Raw genomic sequence first — 15,404 nt, 5'->3', positions numbered from 1 at the left:
TAATTTTATATAACACTTAGGTATCGTAGTATGGACATGGACCAAGTATTTCTGCGTGAGTCCCTAACCCAATTAAATATGACCACCAGCTATTACTTTCTTTTATCGCCCATGTTCTTCCCCACGCCACAGTAACAGCAATTGAAAGCTGGCTCCAAGTTCATGTCATTGTCACCTCCATCGTTCTGCTTTTTATCCATGATGAAAAGGGCTCAGCTGAAAGAGTTCAGAGTGTTGAAGAGAAATCCTAGAGTCTGTCTCCCTCTTTCTACAAAAGGTCTCAGTTCAATTATCAGGGAATGGTAAGAGCCATTTCCACCTGGCTCCCAAGCAGAGGCCACAGGATGCCTCCTGTGTCCCTCAGAGCAGAAAACTCCCATCCAACTGCCCAAAGGCAGGAAGAGGAAGGCATCTGTGTCCAGGAACAGTGCCATTCACTGGCTGCATTTACAAACAGGACACCAACATTATAGAACCATAGTTATGACTGAGAGGCAAGAAAAGAGAAGGAAACCTGAAAACCACTGCAGTCTGCCTCTTCCCCTGCATCAGAGGAGGACGCAGACAGCGGACAGAAAGGAGAGTTCCATCACTTATCACACTGTGTATTCTGAAGGTGTCACAGCCTTGAAGAAGATTCTCATTATAGTACCTTGTAAGTGCCCAGGGAGTATATAGTTAGGGTCCAAATAAGGAAATGGACCCAAAGGAATCCAAGCTGTGACCTTCATTCTGAACAATTAAGATTTTAAACAGAAAATTAGAATCATTGAATTTGAAAGCCAGAAGGGATCTTAAAGGTCAAGCAGGAATCCCTCCATTCAATTTCCATGTTCATTAAATATTGATTGAATAAATGTTCATCCATTCTCCCTTCAAATATGTTCAATGATGGCTCTTATTTTAAAAAAACGACCTCCAATACCAAATTGAAATCTGCCTCCCTATAACTTTGTATTTTTATGTTTTTTACATCTTCTGGAGCACGACAAAGTTTCACCTTCATATACTCAAGCAAATCAGTGAGACCTTGTCTCTAAATAAAATTCAGAATAGGGCTGGGGATGTGGCTCAGTGGTTAAGTGCCCTTGAGTTCAATCCCTGGTGCCCAAAAAAACAAACAACAACAACAAAAAAACATGTCCAAAAATTTCTCATGACTGTCCAATAAATTTGAAGCTCCTTAAGAATCCCAAGTTCAACATATTTTCCTGTACCACATAGTTTTTAGCAGAGTGACTAACAAAAATTGAATAGTCAATAAATATACGTTGAATATATGAATTAATAATACCTATTGTTCACTTGAGTGTTCAACATTTCTATCTGGATATCTCAAAGATGCTTCAACTCAACTCCCAGATGTAAATCAATCTTCCTTGCAAATATGGTCCTTTTCTAAGTTTCCTCATCTTAGTGAATAACCCCTTCAATTCAAATAACACCTTCAATTCAAATATTGAGATTTCTTCTCAGATATACAGGCACCTTAGAGCCTACACTAGATCTATAAATCTTTTTCTGGGCAAGATTGACAACACCTTCATTCATACTACCATTGTCTCTTTTCAATTATCTCTATGGCCTTTTGAATAAGCTATCCAGCCTCTGGTGTCTCCAAATATGTCCTCCCCACAGTAGCCAGAGTAGTTTCCTCAATACAAATATGATCATATCATGTCCCTGATTAAAAACTCATCAGCACTTCCCCATTCCTTACATTAAAAAAAATTTACATCCTTAAAAAACCTCTGACCCCTACCCACTTCCCCCACATCCCTTTTGCTCTTCCCACCCTCATCTTCCAGGCTCCTGTCCAACATGCCTTCTTGCAGTTGCTTGAATGTACTAGATGCCTTCCAACCCCATGGCCTTTGCACATATTATTCCCTCTCCGTGAAACATTTCTGCCATCTCCTTTTCATTGGTTTAACTCCTGCTGATATTTTTGGATCAAAATCCACACATAGATTTCTCAGAAGCATCTTGGGATCTCCCAAGAAGTCAGGTTGTTTCTTTTTATATACTTTCATAAGTCAGCTTATAACATTTCATCAACTCAATTAGGCCTATTTTCTCACTAGTTGGTAGACTCTGGAAGAACAAGAATCAAATCTTATTTTGCTTATCATTGAATATGAAAATTACATAAATATACATACATAAATAAATAGACAAATCCCCCAAATTCTGGGAGTTTATCATGGTAGACTCTGTTGCATGTGGCCCTGTCTTCCATATTCTTACTTTTGAATAGTCTTGGAGACCTCAGATTTACCCCAATCTGGAGCCTAAGGGTTTTCAGAGGCCACTGGTATCTCTTTGGTATACTCAAGAGCCCATTTTGGAGTGCACAAGACCAAATCAGATCTGAGCCAGTTCACATGCAGGGCCCTGAACAGGTAAGCAAAACCTGAGCAGCAAGCACAGCTGGCTTTGAGGGGATCCGAGGGGCCATGTGATGATTATCTTCCCAGTGACTCCTAGTTGGGCCTGTGATGGGCCCTGTTGGTGTTTTTTTGTTTTATGTGGTTATTATTGGTAGCTATATTATTAAAATACACAAATCTACAATTATAGGGACGCCCTCCTCATCCCTCAAATATGTCCTGAACACGTACAGTGTTCCTGATGCTGTGCCATATGCTGAGCTACAAAAACCACCAAAGCTCCATTCCTGTCCTCAAGATGTTCTTGCTAGTGGTAGAAACAGATATGAAAATAGAGAGTTCATAACTGAGGAAGGAGCAAACAGTTGTGAGAACATAAAGAAGGCTGCGATGGCCCAGAGCTGGGGAAGGCTTCTCAGCAGAGGTGACAGGAGCTCATATCAGAACACACTTCCCCTCAACCCAGGTACAGTGTGCTTGGGGTTCCTTCAGATGACTCAGGAGGGAAGATGTGCATCCACAACAGCGCAACAGTCACACACACACACACACACACACACAGCTATGATGCTTGCAGTTAAAGTAAATAACTAGAAATAAACAAACTGAAATTTGATGGGAACTCTGGACTAGATACAATCAGTTTCTTTTTGCAGGGACGTAAATGTGTCGAAGCTTTCACAGGAACTCCTTAACCAAAGGACATATCTAATTCCCTGTCAAGGCAAGCTTAGAGATTTCCAAAATAGTGCTATGCTCTGCCCCATGAAAGAGAGCAGCTAAAATGATAGTAGTCTGGGTTGAGAAGATAAAGAACTGGGTAAAGCAAAGAGGAAGGGGAGAGGAAAAGAATATATAATTTCCTCTATTCATGATCACTCCACTGAAGTTGCTGGGGATGGACCTCCTCCCCATCCTGCTAATGGGAACCGTGAGGAAGCCTGGAGAGACTATGAAGAAAGTCAGGCGCTCTACAGGGAGGCAGATAATGCCATCAGGACTGACCGTGAACTTCCACATTGGTGTGCTCTTTGATTTTGTGTGGTGTGAAATATTGAGATTTCTTCTCAGATATACAGGCACCTACAGCCTACACTAGATCTATAAATCTTTTTCTGGGCAAGATTGAGTTGTTTCCATTCCTGGAGTTGTTTTTATACGAGAAAATCTTCTCCTGTGAAGTGTAAAGAAAGTTCAGCTCTAAACAGAGCCATTCTGATTCCACTTTCTATTTCTCCTCTGGAGTTGTCTCTTCTCAGAGTTCTGGAAGGAAACAGTGGTCCTATTCACCTCGGCTGTCCTTATTTTCCTCTTTGTACCAGCTGTGGTAACAGAACATGCCTGTTGGTTTTCAGCAATAGACTTACTTTTTGTTCCTGCTTCTACCACAAGTTGGCGGCTACAAGTTTGCCACTCAATTCTGCATCCTTTGTCTTTCCATTTCAGAGCCCAGGTGGACAGATAGGTCACTATTGGGGACACACTGTTCTTGTGGCAGAAAAAAAAAAAAACAAGAATTGCTGCTAGCTGAAGCTCAGGAAGTTTCTTAAGGCCTCTGCCCTGGTGTGGTAAATATTGTATCCACTCAGACTCACTGGCCACAGCTCTTCCACAGCCAAGTCCCAAATCAACTGAGCTAGGACTAGTACCCCCCCCTGCAAAAGCCACCCCAAGACCCACAGCATTGGGAAGGTATCCATACTCCTCTTACGTTGGAAGAGGAATTAAATACTTCAGAATTATAATTACAACCTACTAGACAAGAAATTTATCTCCATGATGGGGAGACAAATGTCCTAATGTCCACTAAAAGGAATTGGGTGTGATTTTTTTTTCTTCTTCTTAGGAGGGTAGTAAAGCTCCGGGGCAACATTTGCCAAATTGTTCTTCAGAATGGCCTTGCCACTCAAGATGAGAACAGTTGTAACACAATTAAAAATAATTCCATGGTCAGATAATTTCAGCAAGTGCTGCATATTAAGTGTTCCCTAATAGTCACAATACTTATTAGCATGTTAAACACTCTGAGAACCCCTGCTGTAAGGACACCTGTTTAACCCAGGACTGGGATGGCAGAATTCTTCTTGTAATGGCACAATCATTAATGTCTCATGAGATTTTTAGTATCCAACACTAGAATCCTAAAGAATTATGGGAAAATCTATCAGATGAATTCTTGCTGTTTCCTCATCTCTGTGCACCTAGATTGGAGGACACCTACTGATGTCAAGGGGAGATATGGCTGAGGTCAGCAGGTTTCCATAGGCCTCCAAAAGGAGGCTGCATGTTTTGCTAAGACCCAACTCCATGTCAGCAATCTGAAAATGCTATTCAGATACCACTCTTTGCCTACTGAATTAAATACCTCAGCATGGCTTTGATTCCTTCCTTTCTTTGTAAAATAAACAAATCTTAAATTCCTGCTCTGTACCAGGCACTGAGTGTGTAAAGCAAGCAAAACAGACAGGGAATCTGCCGTCATGCATTGATCAGTTTGAAATAAGAGGAAATGGACATGAGACAGACACATGAGTGATAGCCAGCGACGTGCAACCTCCCAGCCGGTGCTGCATCATTGGCCACCCATTTCGTCTTGAAATGCCTTCCACATTTAGCCTCGGAGTTGCCATGCTCTGCTGAGTTTTCTTTCCATCAGTGGCTTCTCCTCAGTTCCCATCTGGCTCCTCCTTCTCTATGGAGCTTCTAAATACCAATCACCCTTCCTGGGTCTCACTCCTCTTCCCTCTCTCTTCCTAAGTGATCTCATTCATCCTCACGGCATTAAATTTCACCTATGTGCTCACAACTCACGAATTTAGAACTCCCATGCAAAACTCCTCTGAGGATAGACTCTCCCCTCAACTAAACTACCATTGCACCTGCCTCTCCTGAGTTATTGCATGCATTCTCCCTTTTGCCACGACTGTTTGATTACTTCCTTCATCCTCCTCCTAATTTATAAAGCCCTCGAGGGCAGGGCTCCTTGGTCTGTTTCATCTCCAGTCCCCAAGTGCATTGCATAGTAAGTATTTAATATATGATTATTGAATTTAATGTTTGAACTGAATTTCTGCTTTAGGGATTCCTGAGACACAGATGTAATGAAAGGGAATATTTTATTTAAAGAAATAATGCCTCATCCTCCTGTATTTCCAAATGAACAACCTCAAATGAGAGAACACAGCTACACACATTGGCATGAGGTGAATGCTTGAGTTTAAAAATGCTAAATTGAGCCAATATCATCCCTTGGGGTCATGGGAGCAGCCGCAAAGGTTTCATAAATTGCCTACATTCCCGCACCCCATCTGGCGATGCTGGTTTCTTGCAGCCACGGATGGCAGGCTCCTCGCAGCAGTCCCCAATCGAATCTACTCCCCGCTCAAAAATGAAAAGACCAAAAGAAGTCAAGGGGCTTTCCTAAAACTCTCCCACTTAACCAGGGTAGCAATCAACCCCATAATGCTGACTCCTCAATTTGGATTTGGGGCCAAAGAGGAGGTCCAAAGAGGAGGTCTCCCTGGATTTCAGAAAGATGTTTCACCAGAAGTTCTAACAATGGCATGTGACAACTGAACTTCTGGTACCACCTCTAAATTTTGATCCTGTTTTTTTTTTTTTCCAAGCCACTCTAAACCCTTTTCTACCTGTCAAAAGCCTGTATTTCCTACACCCTTGAAAGAGAACTGGCAGAGCCTCAGCACCTCTGGGTTGTCCAGAGAAGAGCTGAGAGCCTCTCTGAACATCTGTCTGAGTGAGCTGGGGTCCCCAATTACCACACAGGGAGGCCCTGGTAATCTCGGGGACATGGACCCCTTGCACAGCTCCCTTGTGTGTATACACAGAGGCTGCTTTTTCTCTTCTTGTTTGCCCTAAAAAAAAAGAGTTAATCCTTAACCTCCACATACTTGACACTTAGGGCTATCAAAACAAGAAGAAAATTTCTGGATCTTGTCTCTTCCACAAAAATAAATATTTCTTTGGCTGTCATACCATTTTAAACTAAATTTTCTTTTTCTGCTAGATTCCCTTCCTTATCACACTTCCCTGGATAAATACGGAGCTTGTGCTGTAATATTTATTAACAAGGAGTCCTCTGGGCATTCGGCGGCATTGGGAATTTTCTGCTCAGCGTTTGGTATGCTGTTCAGCCGAGTCCCCCACCACACCGAGTCAACACAAGAACAGCCAATTTGTGAATAAAGGCAACAGTTATACTAACAGGCGGAAGCTGTGACTCTCGCTCAACCTCTGGGTCACCGAGCTGGAATTCAAGCTGGCACTTTGAAAATAAGGTATTCTGACACAGAAGAGGTCATTGTCAATTGAGTCTTCCAAAAATCCTCCTCCTTGGCTCTGCTAGCCCATCTCCTCGGTAAGCACCATTCCCTGTGCATCTTTTGTTACCCTGTGTCCCTGGAGTTCCACAGCAGCTGCACACTACTGTCAGGTTAGATTGATGCCATGTGCTATGTCATGTACCGTGACACGTGTTATTTCAGTTTGACGGATGCTGAGCTGTCCATACACAAGGGCAGCCTTGCAGCATTTTCTTCGCCCTCCTTTGGTAACTTCCTAGGTTCCCACAGCCACTGCTCAGTGGTGCACGTGCCCCACCTCTCTTTCTCCTTGCAACTAAAGCCCTGCCAGAAGGATAGCTCATATTCCCATTCAATAATCTTCTCATTCACTCATACTAAGCATTCATTACCGAGCTCAGTGTTAAGAGCCCTTTAAGTTGTCACAGGCGTGATGTATACAACAGCACTTACATTCCAAACTAGGCTTAACACAGCAGTACAACAGTGATTATAAAACAACCACTCTGGCATCTCTAACCAGGTTACATATTGCAAATAAACTGCACGCACCCCAGTCCTTGCCCCTGTACCTATTCCCACTTACCACCAAAAGTCACTGCCGCAGTCTGGCTGGGCACAATCAGGAGCCACTTGTCAAAAGAAACTAACTTTATTTTTAGAACCACACACGCCAAACAAAACAGCCTCTCAGGAAAAATCCTCAGAGCCTCAACTGCCACCACCGGCTTTCCACAAGCCTCTCTCTCCCACACAAGCCTCTCTCCACCTCCCACAATCCTCCTGCTCTTGAGGCCGATTGGCTGGGTCACGTGGGCGGAGCCAAAAAAAGTCCCCCAATGAGCAGCTCCGTGGTCTGAAAGGGCAGGGAAACAGTCCAATAAGCATCACCGCAGAGGAGCCAATCAGCTAGATGTTGCTGGGGCCGAGGAGCCAATCAGCTAGATGTTGCTGGGGCCGCTGTGAGCCAATCATCAGCCGGCAGCTGGAAGTTTGCTGGCAGCTGGAAGTTTGCTGGGGCCCCTTTGGCTGTGGCTCTCAACAGTCACTATGAATCCCACAAAACCGACCAGAACATCTGAGGTGCACAGGTTGTGACCAGGGGGCAGCAGCAGATGTGGAGTGGGCCAGGTTCCGGGAAATGACAAGGGAACTGGGTTTTAGGTCCAAGATTCCACTTGAATACTAACTTTCCCACTCCATTGCTTTAGGGACTCTCTTCTTCCAGCCCCCAAAGCTCCCCTCAGGGCCACTCTTTTTAGCTACTGATGTGCCTTCCTGAAAGTACCCTCCAGGGATTCCATGTTTTTCTTTCATTGTTTCCTCCAGTTTGCCATTCTTTTTAGCCTCATTTCTTTTTCTCCCAATCTGTAATAAAAACCAAGTGAAAAATAGTAGGTGTGTTAGCTCAGAGCCCAAGAACTGGAGGCACTGTGGAACTGTGGGCAATGCAGGGGTTTGTTAGTGGCTATGGGACCACTGGCAGAGCACCAGAGCCACCAAAACTCCATCCCAAGGAAAAGAAGACATCTCCTTTCCATCTGTCTCCAGTCTCCGGTCTCAAAGACTCAACCAGAAGGGAGGGCCACCTTCTACCCAGCCACCTGAGGGGGAGCACAGGTTCTCCCTCCCAGAGAGGCACCTATTCCTCTCTCCTCCTTCTTTGATTGAAGGACAAAAGGTCTTCATTTGCTTCCCCTGGGAGCTATGGAATTTCAGCCCCTATAAGCACCAAAGAATCCACATTCTACTTCTATGTGGGGAAAAGCTTTTATATTCTCCTTAACCCTAACCCATGTTTCAGCCTCATCATCATCATCTTGAGCAAAATTCTTTTCTCTGTTTCAGAGGAGAACAGGGAGAGCTTTTCCTTATATATAGCTAATACTACAAAGTAGGAGGGAATTCTGCTCAAGTTCTTTAAAACCAACTATCCATCTGTTCCCAATCCAGATTTTCTGCTTCTTACCTCTCTGTTTGGATATTGCTTGTCAGAAATAATAAAAGGAAGGAAGGAAGGAAAAGAATCAAATGCCTTTGTTTTTTATTTTTTATAAATGTGCTTTTATCAACAAAGATATAACATTATCTATGAGCAGCACAAAGCCTCTGTTCTGCTTCTCCATGTTCTGCTCCCCATGGCTTCTGGCAAGCAGGTCAAGACAAAGAGGACTTCCAGAGACAGTACAAAGTTTCCAGTCCACACACGGCTCTCTATGGCAGAAAATCTTCACTATGAAGTCTGCAATTCCAGGAAAGCAGAAAGTAATCCACCTCCCTCCCAAAGCAAGTGGACTCTTCAGGGAACTAGACACGTTTTAACTCTTCATGATACATCTCCTTGAATTACTGCAGAGTCCCAGTAAACCTGGGAATTACAAAACAAAAGGAAGTTTGGATAGAAGGAAGGAAGGGCTGGGGGAGGGAGAACACAAAGTTGAAATATAGCAAGAGCCCATGACTCAGTCTGGTGAGCTGCAGTTTGAATTTCAGCGCGCTCTTTCTCTCTCTCTCTCTCTCTCTCTCTCACACACACACACACACACACACACACCAGTGATGTACTGTCCAATGCCAGGAATCACAGATAGTGAGATTCCCTGGATGAAGTCTATCTCTCAGAATGGAGGAGGACATAATTTGGATCAGGAAGATCAGAGCAAGATTAGGAAGAACTAAAAACACAGACTTGGCCCAATTCATTCAGTACAAAAAGACCCAGCAGGCCAGAATGATAGTACCCAGGAAGTACTGACTAAGCACCCAGTAAATGCCCAGCACTGTGGTAGGAGCTCAGGGGAGTAAGAAAGAAGGTTGGTGCTGACCTAAGTAGATCTTCATTCCCTCTGGTTTGTAAGAGTCCAGCAGTGAGCAGTCCCCAAGCAGGAAAACTATAGAAGGTCCACATTGTCATGGAAAAAAGGGACAAGAAGCAGAAACCAAGAGCCCCTGATCCTACAGCAGTCCTTGTGGTCACAAAGTGGCACCTTTGCCCTGTCCCCTGAAGACAATACTGGAATAAACCTATACTACACCAAATTCTTTTTTTACACAATGATTTTCAAACCTGGTTAATATAAGAATTATCTAGGGAGCTTTTAAAAACTTCAGTGCCCAGAACCCACCCCACACTGATTAAATTAGACCCTCTAGGGGTTGCACCCAGGCCTTCATTCTTCTTTAAACTCCCCAACGTGGGCCAAGATCAAGAGCCACTGCATGGATGTAATTGTTCCAATTACCTTGCCATCTTTTTTCGCCTCCACATTCCTCTTATCTAAGTTCCTTTTTATTTGTAGTTTATTCTACTTTGTCCTTTTAGCAGATAATTCCATAATACTCCATTAAACCTTTTTATATGCTCTAACTTTGCTTTTTCTCATTTAACTCTCATTGCCCACTCCACTTATTCCATCTTCCCATTATGTTTGTTTGATTTTGTGTTTTCTTTAGTCCACATCAACATGTACATGGGCAGAGTACTTTGGTAGGTACTTAACTGGTACTGAAAATTAAGTTTGATGCAATAAGATTTTCTGTTAAATTCTATGCTACAGTTATAGGCTCCTGTCTCATTGAAGATTGGCATTTTGGCAAATATGCTCTCTTCTGAGGAAGCAGCAGCCTTGGTATATAAATAAAAGATCCAAAATAAATATGTTGCAACAAAAAAATAAAAGACACATCCATGAATAGAAGGGAAAGAAGCCTTAACAGCAGTCTGAAGCTAAATATCAGCATCTCCCCTGACAAACTCTGAGCCTCACACTAGGAGGGAGATGCTACAATTTGCAGCAGAAAGAGAAAGGACCAGATCTTGTGTAGAACTCGTGAGGTGGTTCTTCGGGAACAGAACATCTGATACTTTAAGCTCAGTTCCTCGCTGTCAGGAGGCAAGCCTAAGAACACACAGGCCACTTGCTGAAATGCCAAGGTTGAGAAAAGGAAGAAAGAGCAGAAGATGGTCTCAGAAGCAAAGCCCTTCATTCCTCAGGGGAGGCCATGCTCTGGATCTGCCCACTTGCCCTCCACTTGCCCTCCTGCACAGATAAGAGCCACCATGCAGCCTCAGAACCACAGGCCCTGCAGCTTCCTGGGTCTGACGAGACCCTGAAAGCCCAAATCACTGTCTTCCTTACAGATGCCATCAGACCCTGAGCAACCCACAGAAGCCAGCAGCTGCTTTCAGAATGATTGAGTGAATGAGTAAATGACTCCAGTGAAATTACTGCCTGGGAGAGTTTGTGGAAAAACTGAAAAGGAAGGTGGCTTTGTGGTCCCACACTGGTGCCGTGATACTCTGATGTGGCGCCTCAATTTCTCTACCTTCCCTATGCCTTGGTTGTTTTTCAGGAATGAAGCCAGATACCTTGTTGGAGCAACAAGAGCTAGAGAAATTTATTCCTTTTAGAAGAAAAAAAAAATTGCAGTGCCAAATTTTGCTATTCACCTGACTTGGTAGGGATGAGAACTCAACGGGCCAATTCTCTCGGGAGACTTAATACTGTGCCACCCTGCGTCACAGTGCTGCTGCTCTGCCTATGGGTCACAAACTGAAGCCTGCCCTCCTCCTACCCTCCAAACTGCTGAGCTGAACCCCAACGCAGGTCTAACCGTAGATCATAGGTGTACCCTTATGCATAATTTCCTGACTACCAACAACTACATGGAACAATGTCATCCCCACTTGATTGTTCAGGAAACAGGCCAAGAGGGAGAAGTTTCTTGCAAGTAAGTGGTGGGTTCACATGCAAACCCAGATCTTGTGAGTCTAAATGTAGTTGTCTCCATGACAGCATAGCTGCTTCTTGAGAACTGGAGTAAGCAGTGAGGAAAGGGGACCCGGAAATTTTAGGGCCTCTTCCAGCCCAATCTTGTGAATAATGCTGTGGCTGAGTCTTGTCTGAGCAGAGGTAGGACCATTCAGCCACCTACTTCTCAACAGTTGGTGCAAATTGTTAAGTGAACTAAGCCAGGCACAGAAAGACAGGCACTGCATGATCTCACTCATGTGTGGGATCTAAAACCATGGATTTTCATGGAAGTTGGGGGTAGAATAGTAGTTGCCAGAGACTGGGGAGAGTGGGTGAGGGAAAGGTAGGCAGAGGTTGATGTGGTTACTAAGTTATAGTTAGATAGGACTGAGAAATTCCGTTGTAATTTTGCACACTAATGTGGCTATAGATAATTGTACTGTTATTTCAGAAAGCAAGAAGAAGTGAGGTTTTTTTTCACCATGAAGAAATGATGCTTGTTTCAGAAGATATTTATCAAACTGATTTAAACATTGCTCAGAATATACAGGTATCAAAATATCACATAGTACCCCATCAATATGTACAATTTTATGTATCAGTTAAAATTAAATTTTAATTAAAAAAAGAAATGGAAGGTAAATTTAAGGAACATGTTTGAAGAACAGGTAAAGCAGCTCTCTGCTTGAGAACATGGCTGAGTGAAGGCTGAAACAGGGTTAGAAGACTCGCTGAGGTCCCTCCTGCCCTCAAATCTTTCATTTGTCCTTCCGTTCCCGACGAAGCCAATAAACATATCTTCCTCCATGACTGTCAGTTGATTTGCCTGGTCCTCCCAGCCAGCACCCTGGCCCTGAAAATGAAATATTAACCACATCAACCTTACAGTCATCTTACTCTAACAGAAAAGCAAGACACACTTGTGGCAGTTTGCAAATTAGAGTCAACCCTTCTTTTCTTCACTCCCCAACCCTGTGTGGGAAGGCTGCAGGGAACAGCAGTTCCTGTGCTGACAGAGCCTGACTTCAGGGCCACAGCCCAGAGACCTGGGTCCTTCCTGCAGCTCTGATCTTGGAATGAGCTGCTTCCTGTTCTTCTGCTCTCCTGTTGTGGACAGCGACATGCTTTCAGGTCAGACATCCTGTGGGCAGAAATCAGGTCGCTTGAGTCAGCATCTTTGAGGACCAGTGAGGGATAACACAGGAGATAAAAACAGACCCAACAGCAAGTGCAAGGCCACATCTGTAACTGTAAAACACTACGTGCAATGGAAGCTCCACAATTTCTACAAATGAGGAGCTGGGGGATGGCAATCTTGTTGTAAGATGCCTCCAGAACTTGCCTTGAGGCTGCATTTTCACAGCCTTTAAGAGAGCGTAAGATGGCAAGTAGTAGGAGACTGTCGATGATTAGGGGGAAGATGGATACTACCCCCAAACTGCTCTTGCTTCTCCTACTAACTGTTCAAATCTCAAGTATCATTGGTTTTTTGTTTGTTTTGTTTTTTGTTTTGTTGGCAAGGAGAAAACTCACATAGATAAGCAATGAAACAAGTGTTAGCAAATATAATTTCGTTTATTTCTCACAGAAACCTTGTGAGCTATCCCCCATTTTACAAATGGTAGAGAAAAAAATTAGTTCCTCACAAAAGTCACAAGAAAAGAAAGTGGCCAGGACCTGAGAAATTGTGACCTAAAGAATAACTGGGCGGAAGGAACACAGCCTTCGCAGAACTTAAGGTGGAGTCTGAGGACAGAGCCCTGGCAGGCCTTTCTGCCTCCCACCTGAGCACCCCAGGACAGGAGCATTTTTGTCCAAGTTCCCTCTTGGCGCAGGGGCAGCTGCCTCTCTCTGCCTGGGGGAGCACTTCTCCTAGCCACACCCACCCCAAGCTTCCCCTGTCACCTCCTTCCCTCTCCTGCACTGTCTTCCACCTCTGGGCTTTGATTTATTGTTCATACCAGCCCTCTCTGAGGAATAGAGGAAAGTTTTTTCTGTCCATTAACAATAAACTCTTACAATTACCTCTAACTTATAAACAATATAAATCATAGTCATAAGCATACATACATTATTAGGATTTTCCAAGAAGGTTTCCTAAATAATTTGGATAGTTCTAGAAAGAAAGATTTATTTGAGCCCTGCTAACTATTCCTTTGATATTGATAAAGCTTTAAGCCCATGGGTACTTCTGTCTCAGTGCTGTGTGTGTGTATGTGTGTGTGTGTCCTCATTCCGCATATAGAAGGTTTTGTCTCTACTCATGCCCCTACATCTGATATTTCAGACAGGTTCCCAGCAGGAATCAGGGGGCACTGTCAGGGTGGTTAGAGAGAATCTAGTGAAAGAGATATTTACAAAAGTGTGAGCAGATGCCAGGGATTGAACTGTGTTCCCCAAGAAAAGGATGGGGTTCTAACTCCTTGTATTATTCAGGGTTCTCTGTTGACAGAATCAATGGGAGATACTATATATATTATAATCATATATATATATGATTTATAATCATATATATATGATTATAAAATGGGGATTTATTGGATTGGCTTATGGAATCAGAAACTAGATCATCCCCCAATGCCCCACAAGGGCTGTCTGCAGGCTGGACAACTGGAGGAACCAGTAGCTGCTCAGTCCAAGAAGCTGAAGGCTTAGACCAAGAAGGACCAACAATGCAGCCTCAGACAAAAGGCGTGGAAGTCCCCTTTGAAAGAGTGAAGAAGCTGGAGTCCAATGTCCTCAGGTGATCACAGCAGCCTTGAAGGACCTGTGCAGGAAGAATGGAGATTGCATCTGCTGATTCTCCCACCTTATTCTCCCACCATTTTGTTCCATCCATGCCCCAATCTATTAGACTGTGATGTCCACATTTGGGGTAGGTCTCCCCATAAGTTTGCTGTTCCACATGCCAATCATTCCTAGAAACACCCTCATTGACCCACCCAGAAGCCTTTTAATCTTAGGTATCTCTCAATGAAATCAAGTTGACAATTCAGATTAACTGTCACAAGTCTACCCCTTGTCAACTTGATACCTGAACATGACTCCTTACATCATACTTAACCTCCAAATAAACGCAATAATTCCTCCTAACATAATATAACTACCCTTCATACAACTGAAAATACCCTAATTCCTTCCCCAGAATATAATAAGGCAAAAATATTTTTTGAGTGATGCTTGCTCTTCTGACACCCCACTAAATCTATATAGTAGATTTAATATCACTTTAAATACTGATATTAAGGGCCTAGCACCGTGGTGCACATCTGTAATTACGTGATTTGGAAGGCTAAGGCAGCAAGATTGCAAGTTCAAAGTCAACCTCAACAACTTAGTGAGGCCCTAAGCAAGTTAATGAGAACCTGTCTAAAAATAAAAAATAAAAGGGCTGGGGATGTGGCTTAGTGTTAAGTGCCCCTGGGTTCAATCCCCAGTGCCAAAAAAAAATTAAAATTAAAAAAATTACTGACATTAAGTCAATCAATATTACATTATGTTGGCAATTACCAAGAACACAAGTGAGGGCTGGGGATATTGCTCAGTTGGTAGAGTGCTTGCCTAGTGTGCACAAGGCCCTGGGTTCCATTCCCACCACAAGAAAGAAAGAAAGAAAGAAAGAAAGGAAGGAAGGAAGGAAGGAAGGAAGGAAGGAAGGAAGAAATACAAGTAACAATAAATGTTCTACCAAAAGTGTAGCATTACCCACATCTTGGCCAACATTTATTGTTACTTGTATTCTTTTCTTTATTTTTTTAATATTCAAAGGACTTAAAATCAGCATACTTTAGTGACATGGCCACATCAGTGTTTACAGTGTTTATAGCAGCTCAATTCACAATAGCTAAGCTATGGAACCAACCTAGTGCCCTTCAACAGGTGAATAAATAAAGAATGTGATTATATATATATATATATATATATATATATATATATATATA

At 43.1% G+C, this 15,404-nt stretch overlaps 1 protein-coding gene and 1 long non-coding RNA gene across 3 annotated transcripts in view; one reads left to right on the top strand and one right to left on the bottom strand.

Annotated features, from left to right (window-relative positions):
- LOC107148310 (T cell receptor alpha chain MC.7.G5-like) overlaps positions 1-15,404 on the top strand; it is a 282,213-nt gene that overhangs the window by 131,110 nt on the left and 135,699 nt on the right. The window lies entirely within an intron of this gene.
- The window catches only part of LOC125615285, a 17,207-nt gene continuing 13,763 nt past the window's right edge, over positions 11,961-15,404 (bottom strand). Inside the window, exons 2-3 of one of the 2 annotated variants that reach the window (XR_007345866.1) lie at positions 12,510-12,604; positions 11,961-12,316 (exon numbers count right to left, since the gene is read on the bottom strand). This is a non-coding gene — a long non-coding RNA (uncharacterized LOC125615285). Of the gene's footprint in view, positions 12,605-15,404 lie in introns of both variants that reach the window. The other variant, XR_007345865.1, reaches the window with a different exon arrangement.

The sequence above is a fragment of the Marmota marmota genome, unplaced genomic scaffold (genome assembly GCF_001458135.2).
Source record: "Marmota marmota marmota unplaced genomic scaffold, marMar, whole genome shotgun sequence".
Taxonomy (NCBI): Eukaryota; Metazoa; Chordata; class Mammalia; order Rodentia; family Sciuridae; genus Marmota; species Marmota marmota.
This window is presented reverse-complemented; position numbering and strand designations above follow the sequence as displayed.